This window comes from Marmota monax, unplaced genomic scaffold (assembly GCF_021218885.2).
Source record: "Marmota monax isolate L192 unplaced genomic scaffold, Marmota_monax_Labrador192_F-V1.1 WCK01_AAM20220418_F8-fsc00151, whole genome shotgun sequence".
Taxonomy (NCBI): domain Eukaryota; kingdom Metazoa; phylum Chordata; class Mammalia; order Rodentia; family Sciuridae; genus Marmota; species Marmota monax.
Window position 1 is genome coordinate 3983710 of NW_026694226.1, and position 13141 is coordinate 3996850.

The following is a 13141-nucleotide window of genomic DNA, read 5'->3' on the forward strand; positions in this document are numbered from 1 at the left end:
AAAACAAACAAACAAAAACAACTTAAATGTTTGATCAGCCTATTATGATAAAGCATTTGAAAGATTGGTCATAGATTAACATGAATCAAACTGAGGAGCTACATTTCAAATGACTATTAAGTGTCCTATAAACTCGTAAATAGGACCTACTTTGATTTGGACAAGGGAAGGATTTCTCAGTGTTCTAATAAAGATGATGAGTGGAGTAGAAGTTATTTTCATTGTGATGAACTCTAAGCTATTTGAGAAATACTTGTGATCGGTAAGTTTCTGAAAATGAAACTTCATATAGCTGAAAAGGAAGACATCATTTCTTGTGATACTAGTTTTTATTTTCTGTAATTTTATAGGACAAAAGAGAAATGAAGAATCAATCAGTGGAGATAGAATTCATTTTGCTTGGACTCACAGATGACCCTCTGCTATAGATTATGATTTTCCTCTTTCTATTTTTCAATTATATCTTGAGCCTGATGGGGATCTTAGTCATCATCCTCCTTTCCCTGCTGGATCCCTGCCTTAAGACTCCTATATATTTCTTCCTCCGAAATTTTTCCTTCTTAGAAGTTTTGTTTATAACAGTCTGCATCCCATGGTTCCTGATAAGGGTTCTCACTGGGGACAGAACAATTTCCTACAATTATTGTGCAACTCAATTATTCTTTTTTTTTTTTTTTTCCTATTAAGGGCTACAGAGTTTTACCTCCTGGCTGCCATGTTCTATGACCACTATGTCGCCATCTGCAAACCTCTGCATTACCCAGTCATTATGAACAGCAGAGTGTGCTACCTACTGGTGCTAAGCTCCTGGGCAGCTAGATTCTTAATCATCTTTCCTCCTTTGCTCCTGGGACTCAAACTGGATTTCTGTGCTTCCAAAGTGATTGATCATTTCCTGTGTGACATTTCTCCCATCCTGCAGATCTCTTGTACAGATACACGTTTCATAGAATTGATGGCTTTTGTTTTAGCTGTGATGACACTTGCCCTCACATTGTTTTTAGTGGTCCTCTCCTACACATTCAACATCAAAATCATTCTCAAATTCCTTTCTGGTCAACAAGGAATGAGGCTTTTTCCACCTGTTGTCTTTATCACTTATGGGAGCTGTATATTTATGTATATGAAACCATCAGCAAAAGAAAGGGTGACTTTAATTAAAGGTGTAGCTGTGCTCAATACCTCTGTTGCCCCTTTACTCAAACCTTTTATTTGTTAGACCATGACGCAAGAAAAGACCTCTGACTCCAATTAAAATCAAATTAAATCAAGCTTATTATTTCGACCGGCCAGGCTGCCTTTCCCATCAAAATCGTGGGAGCCAAGGACAGCGGCGAAGCTTCCTTGCAGCCCAGTTGTATAGCCCCAAAAGTTACACAAGGGGGGGTTACAGATAACAAAACTCTGAGGAGCATAACACAAGTTTACATTTTTGCTGACCCCGACATCAGAATTTATGGAGGTCTTAGAGACTCAGAGAGGGTTGTTATCTGGCCAGGGAAGGCCAGAATTTATGAAGCGTCACTAAGGTTTAGGAAAGGGTTGTTATCTGGTCAGGGAAAACTGGGCATGGGTGAGTTCAGGGCACGGGCAGGCATTCCAATCAGCTTTACAACATCAACTAATGGACAGGCCATATAGACATCCTAATATTTTTACAGAAAACAGAAATGAATCCTTCATAACTTGTGACAAGCTGGCTTCTGATCTAAAGAGAGAACTAGGCTAGGTATATCACATTTACACCCTGAGGAACCAGCAGGTGAGAGAAGCTCTCCAGTATATGCTCCTTTTCAAAACAACAAGACAGAGTTAGACATAAATAACATTCTTGGGAACATAAATGAGAAAACTCAATATGGTTATCTATTGCATTACTTTGGATCTCTGCCATTTTTTCCCTTGACTATTTATATCTTATTAAGTTTGCTCTGTCCATCTGCACCTCTCTCCTCTTTTTTCTGAGTGGATCTTCCTAATCTCTGGGAATAAACTGCCTTCCTCAATCCAGAATATAAAATTCTAACTTTATCTAGAAATGTCTATTCTCATAAAGGGCTTCTTTATATACTAAATGCTTTTTGCAAACTTGCTAGACATAGCTAGTTAAATATTTGATACATATGTTAATTGCTAAGGATTGCATCCACTCTTAAGTATTTTGCATTGCTAAAATTGATAGATACACAAAACATGATGATTCATATAATGTGATTGATGTTGTGATAGAAAAAGTAGAAAATCTAAGTAATTTTAAAGCGCAAAGTAATCTTTCAAGAAGAATCATCACTTAACGAATCTTGAAAGATGAATAAGGAAAATAAAAATTCAAGGGTATTGCAATGAGAGCTATAACACATGAACAGAATGGATATTCCACTGAAAAATTTTCTCCTGTGGAATCATAATAATTACAAATAAGTTATTTGTAAACAAATAGATGTAATTTGTGGTAAAAATAATTGAACACCAGGCTTTGGTTCTAAATTTACAGTCTCTGAACACTTCAGATGATACTAACTCGTGAAAGAAATTCAACCTACAATTCATTTATATCTTGGCTTGGGAAAATACTTACATATTTGAGGCATGTGTATAAAAACACCTCATCTCATTGAATTAAAGTATATACTGATGATCTTTAGTCACTGTAGATTAGTCATGCCTGTTCTAAAATTTCATATGAAAAAAACTGCATTGTTTGAATTTCATGTCTGACTTCTTTTGTTCAACATAGCAAAGTTCACCCATGCTATTGCATGCATCCATAGCTCCTTCTGTATGCTGTTGTGATTTAGCAGCATGTCTCCTGTTCTTTGGAAATAGCCCATTTTTTTCTCCCTTATTCCAATACTTTGGTATTTTATTCTCTGAGGGATTTCTCCACAAGTGAATCATTTTCTTTGGTGTGGGAAGTGGGTAAATTGAACACCAATCCCTGAAAACTATCCTTCCATGTCCTTTTGAAATGAAATATGTCAAAGTGGAGTTAATAGGAATGGGCTGTTCTCACGTTACTGCTGAGTCCATTCCTCCATTCCCATCATCCAGGAAGAGAAGCTTAAGAAATTATCCCTCAGGGAAAAGAAGAAGGATGCCTTTAGAGGAATACATTCCACATTTTGTTCCTCTCTTTATGAGCTCACTTCAGCAAAGAAAAAACAAACAAACACCTAGATTATTTGTTTTTTATAATTTGACAGACTCCAAGACTCTACTTGCTTTTCAAGACCTGAGGGAGCCAAAAGCCAAACTTTGAGTGTTGATGACAGAATGTTGAGAAAACTAATACTGAAGATTTCAGGTTGTGTTACAGCTGTTGGCCGGTGATGAGTCCTTGCTTCCCCAATGTTGAAGAATAACACCAGAAAAGACTTTTCCTAGAGGAAGAAGGGGACCCAAGAGGTGGAATCCATTGAAAGGCGAATGTGTTCCCCTTTTTATAGTTCTTTCAGTGATGGAATGTAGGTGGGAAGGCCCAAAGGGTGGGACACAGGTGGACCAAAGAAGTAATCTGGGCAGGAAGGACTTTTGAGTCAGCTTCTTCAAGTTTGCTGGGAGCTGTTTTATTAACACTTCTTTGGGATGGGCTCTGGGCCTTGGGGACATTAACATTCCATGAGTTGTCCTGTGTTTCCAGGACTTCATTAACATTCCAAGAGTTGTTCAGCTTTTCCCGGAATTCATTCTCAACATGGCCTCCATTTTGGATCTCACTCAATATTAGACCCGATTTACCTAACTACACTGACTACCTAACTTTAAATCTGGTTTCAGTTGGAGGCCTGCAGAGAAGGTGCAGGAAGTGTGAATGGGAAATGGCAATGAATTTCTATAATTTCTGAGAGAGTGCTCTGGATACTGCTGGTTACTAGTGACGAGTTCTGTTTCCCCACATGTTGAAGTATAACATTAGAGAAGCACACAGAGGCAAGAATATAAAGGAGGGTTTATTTAAAAAGCAGTGACATAGGCTTCCCCAGGGAGGGAGAAGGAGGCCATAGCTGGTATCCTGGTATCCTCAGAGGTGAAGGCGTTCTGGCTTTTTTTTTTAAATATAGGTTTTAGGGTTCCTTTGTCTCCTGCTCTCTTCCCCTGCATATCTCTCTCCTTCCTGCTTTTAAGATTAGGCCCTGTGATGTTCAGTGGGATGGAAAAAGTTGAGAAGATGATTGTAAATTACACCTGTGAAGAAACCCTGTGAAGAGACACAGGCGAAGTAGAAGCAGGCAGACAAGGTGGAGTAGAGTGGAGAGAAGAAGTGAGGAAGAGGTGTGTGCTTTCTGCTCCTCCCTCCTGCCAAGTTTATTAACTCAAAAAAGATTACATATTATCCATATTACCCTACACTCTAACCGGTATTCCTTTAACCCTAATGCTACTTAACTGAGATAAGGTCCAGATTAATACAAACACAGAGTCTCTCACATCCAAGGATGTTACTATGGAAACGAGGTAGTGCCTCTGCATAGTTATCTTAATAGCCTCAGTGGGGAACTGCTGGGCATTCCAATCCTGGGAATCAGGGCACCAGTTACTCCCAGGGCGTCTGCTCATTGGGGGACAGAGGCTTTCCTATTTCCATGGTCAGAATACCTTCAGCAGATGGGCTGGAGGAGCCAAAGTGGGATGATCTGGGCTGGAAGGGGATGTAATTAACAATTTCCTGTAGGGAGGGACAACCCCTGAGACAAGTTACCTTAGCCACAGGTTGTAGCAGAGGCAGGTTATCTTGATAAGGGTGTAGAAAGTGCTCTGAAGGCATTAGCATTTCAATCCCTCTCCAACTTCCAGACTTACTCAAATTAGCCTCCTTGATCCAACCTGACTTGATTTACCTATTTATACTAAATGCCTGTCTAATTCTGGCTCCACTTTTCAAAACCTTATCAGCAAATTAGGTAATTCTAAAACACTTAATTAGAAGGTACTCTGGATGTCATGTTAACTCATCAGTCTGACTTCAAACCCTTTTGGAGAAAAATAACCTTTGCTTCTCTTTCCACTTTCAAGTTTTGCACAAAGTCCTCTCATGGTTTTAACATACCATACTGAGAAGGAAACTCTGAGAAGTGGCCTCCTAGTTGGTCATATGCTCTCAGATAATGACTAGGAAAGTCATGTGTGAGGTTGACTCAGCTATATATAATTCAATGTAGATTGTATGAAAACCAAAGCCATGGTCAGGAGTGCAAATCATTGCTTCTATCACTGGCTGGACTCAAAGTGTGATATTGCTGGTGCTGTGGCACATGCCTGCAATCCCAGCAGTTTGGGAAGCTAAGACAAAAGGATTGCAAGTTCAAAGACAGCCTCAGCAAAAGTGATGTGCTAGGTCTCACTCAGTGAGACCTTGTCTCTAAATAAAATAGAAAATAGGGTTGGGGATGTGGCTTAGTGGTCCAGTGCCCCTGAGTTCATTCCCCAGTACAAAACAAAACAACAACAACAACAAAAAAAAAACAGGAAAAGAAAAAAAGAAAACAAAAAAGAAAAGAGATATCAGTGTTGTGGTGGACAGGTAGGGAGGGATGAGAAGTACTAATTAAGTTTTCCCCACCATATAGGGCTGTTTGAAGTTCCTAGCCATTATGAATGCTTAAATCCATGAAAGCTATTCATGTTGATGTCCTGGTTGGTTTTATAGGGCATAGTAGATGATTTCTGATGCAGGGAAGAATCAGGAAAAAGAGCAACAAACATAAGAAAAGATTTTACTATTAAAGCAATTTGATTTTGTCAAGCTAAAACAGGTCTAAGTTTTAAGATCTATATGTGTTCCATGTAGAACAATATCTCTACTCCAAGATCTTTTAGGACAAATTCTTCTCAGTCATTGATTCACAAATCCTGGGATGAAAACTTCTCATTCATTCATTCATTCATTACTTCACCAAACAACTGCCCAAGAACTTGTATCAGACTTGACAAAATGGGCAAGCTTCTGGAAATTGAATGACAGTAGAGTGAAGTCTATAAAATAAAATGTCATAGTACAAAAAATATGTTTGAATACTAAAATATATGATAGAGAATTCTAAGTATTTAGAGGGGCAGGAGTTTTTTTTTTAATTAATAAGTTTTCTTCTGCTTATTCCTTAACTAAAGAACCCAAAGTCCACTAACCATAAGGAATTTAAGTTTCAACTACTAGAAATCTAAGGATCTTCTTTAGGCCAGTGGGGTATTGTTAGTAATTGGTGGGATAAATAGGAATAAGCAGGAATAATGGGAGGTCACAGGGACAAAGTCACAGAAGGAGATAAAATCAGCTTTCTCAGGCAGACAATATGTGCAGTCAGCTTTCTCTAGATAACAGGGTGTCTCATCCTGATTCCAAGTGGGCACACAAACCACAAGGGCAGAACAAGGATCCCCCACCCACCCACACACATGAAATTCAGTCCTTGAAACATAAACCAATCAGTAAAGATTCTCAGGCAAATTGAACACTTAAGAAGGGTCCTATCAACATACCACCATGGTCATTCTCAATTAGGTCTGCAGGCTTGACACAATCCAGGAACTAAAGGAGTATATACACAGGACTCCCAGGGACCACAGGGGCTGTTCTCTCTCTGGAAAAGGACCATTAAATGTCTACACTGAATATTCTTTTGCTTTCAGTAAACCTTTATATGTATAGCCATGTGAGGGAGAAAGATCAGGCCACTAATCTTGCCTAATAAGGACACAGGAAACAAGGAACCCACTTCCTCTTGTGATATTCCTGGCCTTCCCATGACATTAGGACCAAGTGGACTTGGCCCTCAGGCTAATGCTTCTTGTCTGTGCTCTATGGCTTCATAAATTCTAGGTAGACATCTGTGATATTCTCTGTAGTGACACTAATTTAAATAGTTTACACTTATAAATGAATGAAATGGACTGAGTGTTATTTTTAAATGATCTTCATAATAATCTTGTTTTCTGGGAAATCAAAATACCCAAAGAAAAACATTTTAGAACAAATTGAAAATAGAACTCTCGGAATAGGTGGCTGGTACCCAAAATTTAGAAGTCTGAGAAGATTCTCAGAATCATTCAATGATAATAATACTAATCACGCTTTTAATTATGAATAAAAATTTTATGAATTTCAATATTAAATGGGAACTTCAGGTTCCTCACGAATTGCTATAGGGGTCCAAAATATAGGGCATTGCTTATCAGATTCTAAAGATAGTCATTGAAAAGGTGGAAGTATTAATCTTATAATAACCCAAAGAAGTGGACTGGAAAAATGATGTGGTTTTATCCTGAAGTCAAGTTAATGGATAAAGCCCCTAATGAAGAAAATATATCTTTTCTGGCTGGAAGCTGGCTGAAATATTTATTGAATGTACAGATCCACAGTGGTGCTATCTGATAAGAGTCTGTGGTTTACCCTCAGGTCAGAATTATCTAACTTTTTTTTTTTTTAAGGTAGAAAAGGAACTGGGATTGGGAGGAAGATTTTGTCTTTTGAGAAGTAAACCTTGTATCTGCTAATGGTTTTAATTGCCACTATCCTTATATGAAACAACATTAGATTTTTTTTTGTTAACGGTACAATTTTAGAAAACAGGTTAGATTGCACAGGCAAAACCAACATGCTTATTCACCATGATGGTTTGATTTTGGTCAATACATTTAAAAAGTTTATAAAGGTATACTACGTAATAAAGAACCTATGTTTAAAGTGTATGATAATCTTTGATGTATAAAATATTGTATATTTTCTAAGAATTATATAAAATTGAACCATTACCACATCAAGATAATGAAGATAGTCATTGCTGCCAAAAGATTCCTAATGCAACATTGTAATCCCTCTCATCATGTCTCTCTCAACATTCTCTGGAATGATTGATCCACTTTATGTCTCTATAGATTTTTTCCACTTTCTAGGATATTGTATAAAGAAAATAATACAGTATTCATTTTAACCAGGTTTCTTTCAGTCTAATTATTTTGATATTCATTTATAATATTCCATATATAGATGAATGCATTTCTGATTGCTCATCAGTATTCTTTTCGTTGTTCTACCTCTACTTATTTATTCATAACCTCTGTTGAGGGGCAGTAGATTTGTGTCCTATTGTTGGGTACAATGAGTAAAGTTGCTACAAACATTTGATTACAAAATCTCATGGGGTCATAAGATTTCATTTTTCCAGAGTAAATATTCAGGACTGTAATGGCTGTAATGTTTATATGATAGGTAGATGTTTGATTTTTAAAGAAAGTGCTAAACTATTTTCTAAAGTGATGATATAATTTTATATTCCATCAGCAGTTTGTGAAGAATTCAGTGGCTCCACATCCTCACCAACAAATATTTTGGCAAATATATATGTACATTTCTATCTTTAGCCATTTTAAAGGGCATATAGTTGTATTTCATAGTAATTATAATTTCACTTCTCCAAAGGCTAGTGATGTTGATCATCTTTTTATACTTCTCAGCCATTTGTATAATTCCTTTGATAAAATCACTGCATAAATATGTGCCCATTTAAATTTTTATCACTAATATTATATTTTGGGATTCTTTAACTATTGTGATACAAGTCCTTTTTCAGATATGCAATTTTTATCTATCTATCTTGTGGCTTGTATTTCCATTCATAAACAATGGGTTTTGAAGAGCACATTACTGATTACTTCAATTTATCAATTATTTTTCTTTATGACTCATGGTTCAATCTAGTCCAAGAACAGATGTATTATCTAGTTTGATTTTATCTTGAAGTTATATACCTTTATTTTTATAGCTATGGCTTATTTGAACTGAGTTATGTATATGATACGAGTTATTGATCATGTGGGTAACTTAATTTTTCAGATATCATTTGTTGAAAGACACCAATAGAGAACAAAAATTTATCAGGCTGAAAATGTTAATAGTTTCAAGATTTAAAAAACCCTCTTATCTATACAAACTAGATTTTATTTCTTGTGGAAAGCATTTTCAAACCTACATAATGTTATAATCTATAAAGCCCCTCTATTCTTGGTTGTCTTTCAACTAGTTCTGAACATGTACAAAGATGTCTGATCTAAAACTAACTACCTGTGGCCTCACCAAAGGTAGAGCTACAGATTTTGTCAACTCTTACCAATAATTATGAGATTGTACAATGACCATTCCTTCTTAAAACCAATATTTGTTTATTAAAGAAAAATTGTACTCAGAATTTTTAGGAAGATTCCTACTGAATTTCATATGTTTCTTTTATTATTATTATTTTTTAATTGTTTTAATTAGTTATACATGACAGTATAATGCATTTATACACTTTGATATAACATACATAGATGGGATATAATTTCTCATTTTTCTGAGTTTATATATTATAGAATCATATTGCTCATGTAGTCACATATATACATAAAATAATAATGACTGTTCCATTCTACTATCTTTTATATCTGTACCACCCCTCCCTTTCCCTCCCTTCACTTCCTTCTATTTAATCTAAGGTAATGCTATTCTTTTCTAGTGGCCCCACCTTATTGTGAATTAGTATCTGCATAATACAGAAAACATCCAGCCTTTAGTTTGGGGGGTTTGGCTTATTTTGCTTAACATGATATTCTCCAACTCAATCCATTTACTGGCAAATGCCATATTTCACACTTCTTTAAAGCCAGTAATATTTCCTTGAATATATATACCACATCATATTTATCCATTAATCTATTGAAGGACATCTAGGTTGGTTCCACAGTTTAGCTATTGTGAATTGAGCTGCTATAAACATTGATGTGGCTGCATCACTGTAGTATGCTGATTATAAGTCCTTTGGATATAAACCAAGGAGTGGGATAGCTGCATCAAATGGTGATTCCATTCCAAGTTTTCTGAGAAATCTCCATACTGCTTTCCATAGTGGTTGCACTAATTTGCAGTCCCACCGGCAATGTATGAGTGTATCTTTTTCATGTTTCTTTAATTTTCAAGATATACATTTGATTCTTTGAGAGAAAATTACAAGAATTAATTATCAAATGGCATCATATATATGCCAATTGTTATCATAAATATTATTTCATAATGTGCTAAAAGTTTAGCTTGAAACTGAGCAGTAAAGACATTGACCATTAATTAAAATAAGAAGAGGATTTTTCTGCTATTGTTCGTAATGCAAACAATTAGAGCATGAATAAATAGAGGTGATGATAACATTCATGTGTCAATGAAAATTCAAATCAGTTTGTTCATGCATTCACATGTCTTTCAAATGTGATCATGGCAATGAAGAAGATAAACATATATTTATACATATGATGATAAGAAATGAAGATATGTTGACGGTCCTGATAATACAAGCCCATTCACATGGACTGAAAAAGTTATGAGATTATATGACATGAGTTACCTCAGAAGAAAGATGAATACATAAAAATTTTTTCACATTGAAAATCAAATAATATTATAGTTTAAATGAGGAAAGTGTAATACTGTTACCTAATACCAGAAAAAAGCACCAAAAACACGCACTGGAAAAAAAATAGCCTCTTCAACAAATGGTGCTGGGAAAACTGAAAATCCATATGTAAAAGAATGAAAGTTAAACTCTACCTCTCACCCTGCACAAAAGTCATCTCTAAGTGGACAAAGAACCTAGAAATTAGACCAGAAACCCTGCACATACTAGAAGAAAATATAGGCCCAACACTTCAACATATGGCACAGGAACTGACTTCCTTAACAAGACTCCTAAGCACATTAAATAAAAAAAAATAATAAATGGGATGGCATCAAACTGAAAAGCTTCTTCACAGCAAACCATCAAAAGCATCAAGAGAGAGCCTACATAATGGGAGAAAATCTTTGCTATCTGCACATCATATAGGGCTTTATTTCCTAGGACATACAAAGAACTCAAAAAGATCAACACCAAAATAAATAAATAAATAAATAAAATGAAATAAAAGAAAATAACCCAATCAATAAATGGGCAAAGGAACTGAAGAGACTCAAAAGAAAAAAAATAATGATCAAAAAATACATGAAAAAATGTTCAACATCTCTCTCAATTAGAGAAATGCAAATGAAAACCACACTGAGATTCCATCTCATTCCTGTGAGAATGGCAATTATAAAGAATGCAAATAACAACAAATATTGGTAAGGATGTGGGGAAAAGGGAACACTCATACATTGTTGGTGGGACTGCAAATTGGTGCAGTCCTTCTCGAAAGCAGTATGGAGATTCCTCAAAAAACTAGGAATAGAACCACCTTTGACACACTCCTTAGAATATACCCAAAGGATTTTAAATCACCATAAAATATAATAATATATACATGTGTATAAAATTAGGCAAATGTTTCTAAAGCATTGCTTCCATAGTTGTTTATTACAATAAACCCACACCCTAGGAAACTTTGACTTCAGAAAGGGATTTGGGAGAGCTTGTAAGGAAAAAGAATGTGAAAGATTGAGGGGAAAACAATGTGACGTTTTCCTTTGGGCTAAGAGGATGAGTTAAAGATGTGAAAAATGGAAAGAAATGAATAATTAGAACCCAAACTATAACTTAATATTTATCAAGTCAGAAATACAGCAGAAAATAATTAAAACAATACTAAAATATCCTAAAATATCTTTATCTTTTTTCTTCTTGGTTTATTTTTTATGTGGTTCACCCAAGTCCTTTTTTGATTGAGGGATCTGGTTCTTTGGATAACTTCTCATTTAGGTAATTTCTGTGTGCTTCAAAAGATTTATTAGATGATTATAAAAACCTTTTAAAAATAATTTAATGTACATTTTTAGGGAGTAGAAATGGTAAATTAAACCCAATTATATCTATTTGATTATTTTCACTAAAAGTTTAAGTATTTTTAGGAAAAAAATAGACATTTAAACTTTTATTTTGTGAATTAAACAATTAAACTTTTAATTTGAGAAAATAATCAAATGGGGGCTGGGGATGTGGCTCAAGCGGTAGCTCGCTCGCCTGGCATGCGTGCGGCCCTGGTTCGATCCTCAGCACCACATACAAACAAAGATGTGTCCGCCGAAAACTAAAAAATAAATATTAAAAAAATTCTCTCTCTCTCTCTCTCATTTTTTAAAAAAGAAAAGAATCAAATGGATATAATTGTATTATATAATGGGTATAATTTTTTGTCACTCTATTATCTGTATTCTAGACTCACTGTCACATTTATATCCTAAGCCTCAAAATTTATAGAGGTTAAAGCAATGATCTCTTCTTTGTCCTCTACATTCTAAGACATCCATCTCAATTTCATTTCAAAAGCAAACTCCCTAAAATAAAAGAGGTGAATATTGAAATTTCCATTTTACATACTCTTTCAATGACTTTAGTTGAAAATGTTAAGAAAGTCTATGACCTCAAAATTATTGGGAGGTGCTTATTAAATATATGATGTATTAACTATGTATGACATTCCCCTTTGTCTTATGAAGCCCTAGGAATAAAAACTTGATACATTAAAAGAACTGGTGAATACATGAGGTCATCTATATAGTAAATATCCTGATTTGAGTATTATTATGTGTATATTTACTGAATATTACACTATATACCATAAATATATACAAATTTTATGCATCAATTGAAAACAAAAAAAGATGTTAAACTTAAAATCTATCTAGTTAATCACTATAAAGGTATTTGAAAATTACTGATTCATTAGGTATAATTCCAAAACAGTATTCTGGCTAATAGGCCCCTGTATGTTTTAACCTTTCCATCTATTTGATTCCTCCCTCCCTTCCTTCCTTCCTTCCTTCCTTCCTTCCTTCCTTCCTTCCTTCCTTCCTTCCTTCCTTCCTTTCTTTCTTGGTACCAGGGATTGAACTCAAGGGCACTTGACCACGGAGCCATATCCCCAGGCCCAGGCCTATTATGTATTTTCTTTAGAGACAGGTCTCACTGAGTTGCTTAATGCCTTGCTTTTGCTGAGGTTGGCTTTGAACTCATGATTCTACTGCCTCAGCCTCTGAAGCCTCATTGTACCCTACTGCACCTCTTTAGTGTTGCCTGTACCTGTATTAGCATATCAAATAGCACATTCTTGAATTCTTCACAAACTTAAATGTTATCCTTCAAAGAGCAACTCCAACAGAATATTTTTATTGAATGAGAGAATGGCTTTTATTTCTCCTACATTACAT

The 13141-nt window shown here is 35.3% G+C and overlaps 1 pseudogene; it reads left to right on the forward strand.

Moving 5' to 3' along the window:
- Nucleotides 1-362: 362 nt before the first annotated feature.
- Nucleotides 363-1816, forward strand: LOC124108208 (olfactory receptor 6C6-like; annotated as a pseudogene).
- The last annotated feature ends 11325 nt before the right edge of the window (nt 1817-13141 follow it).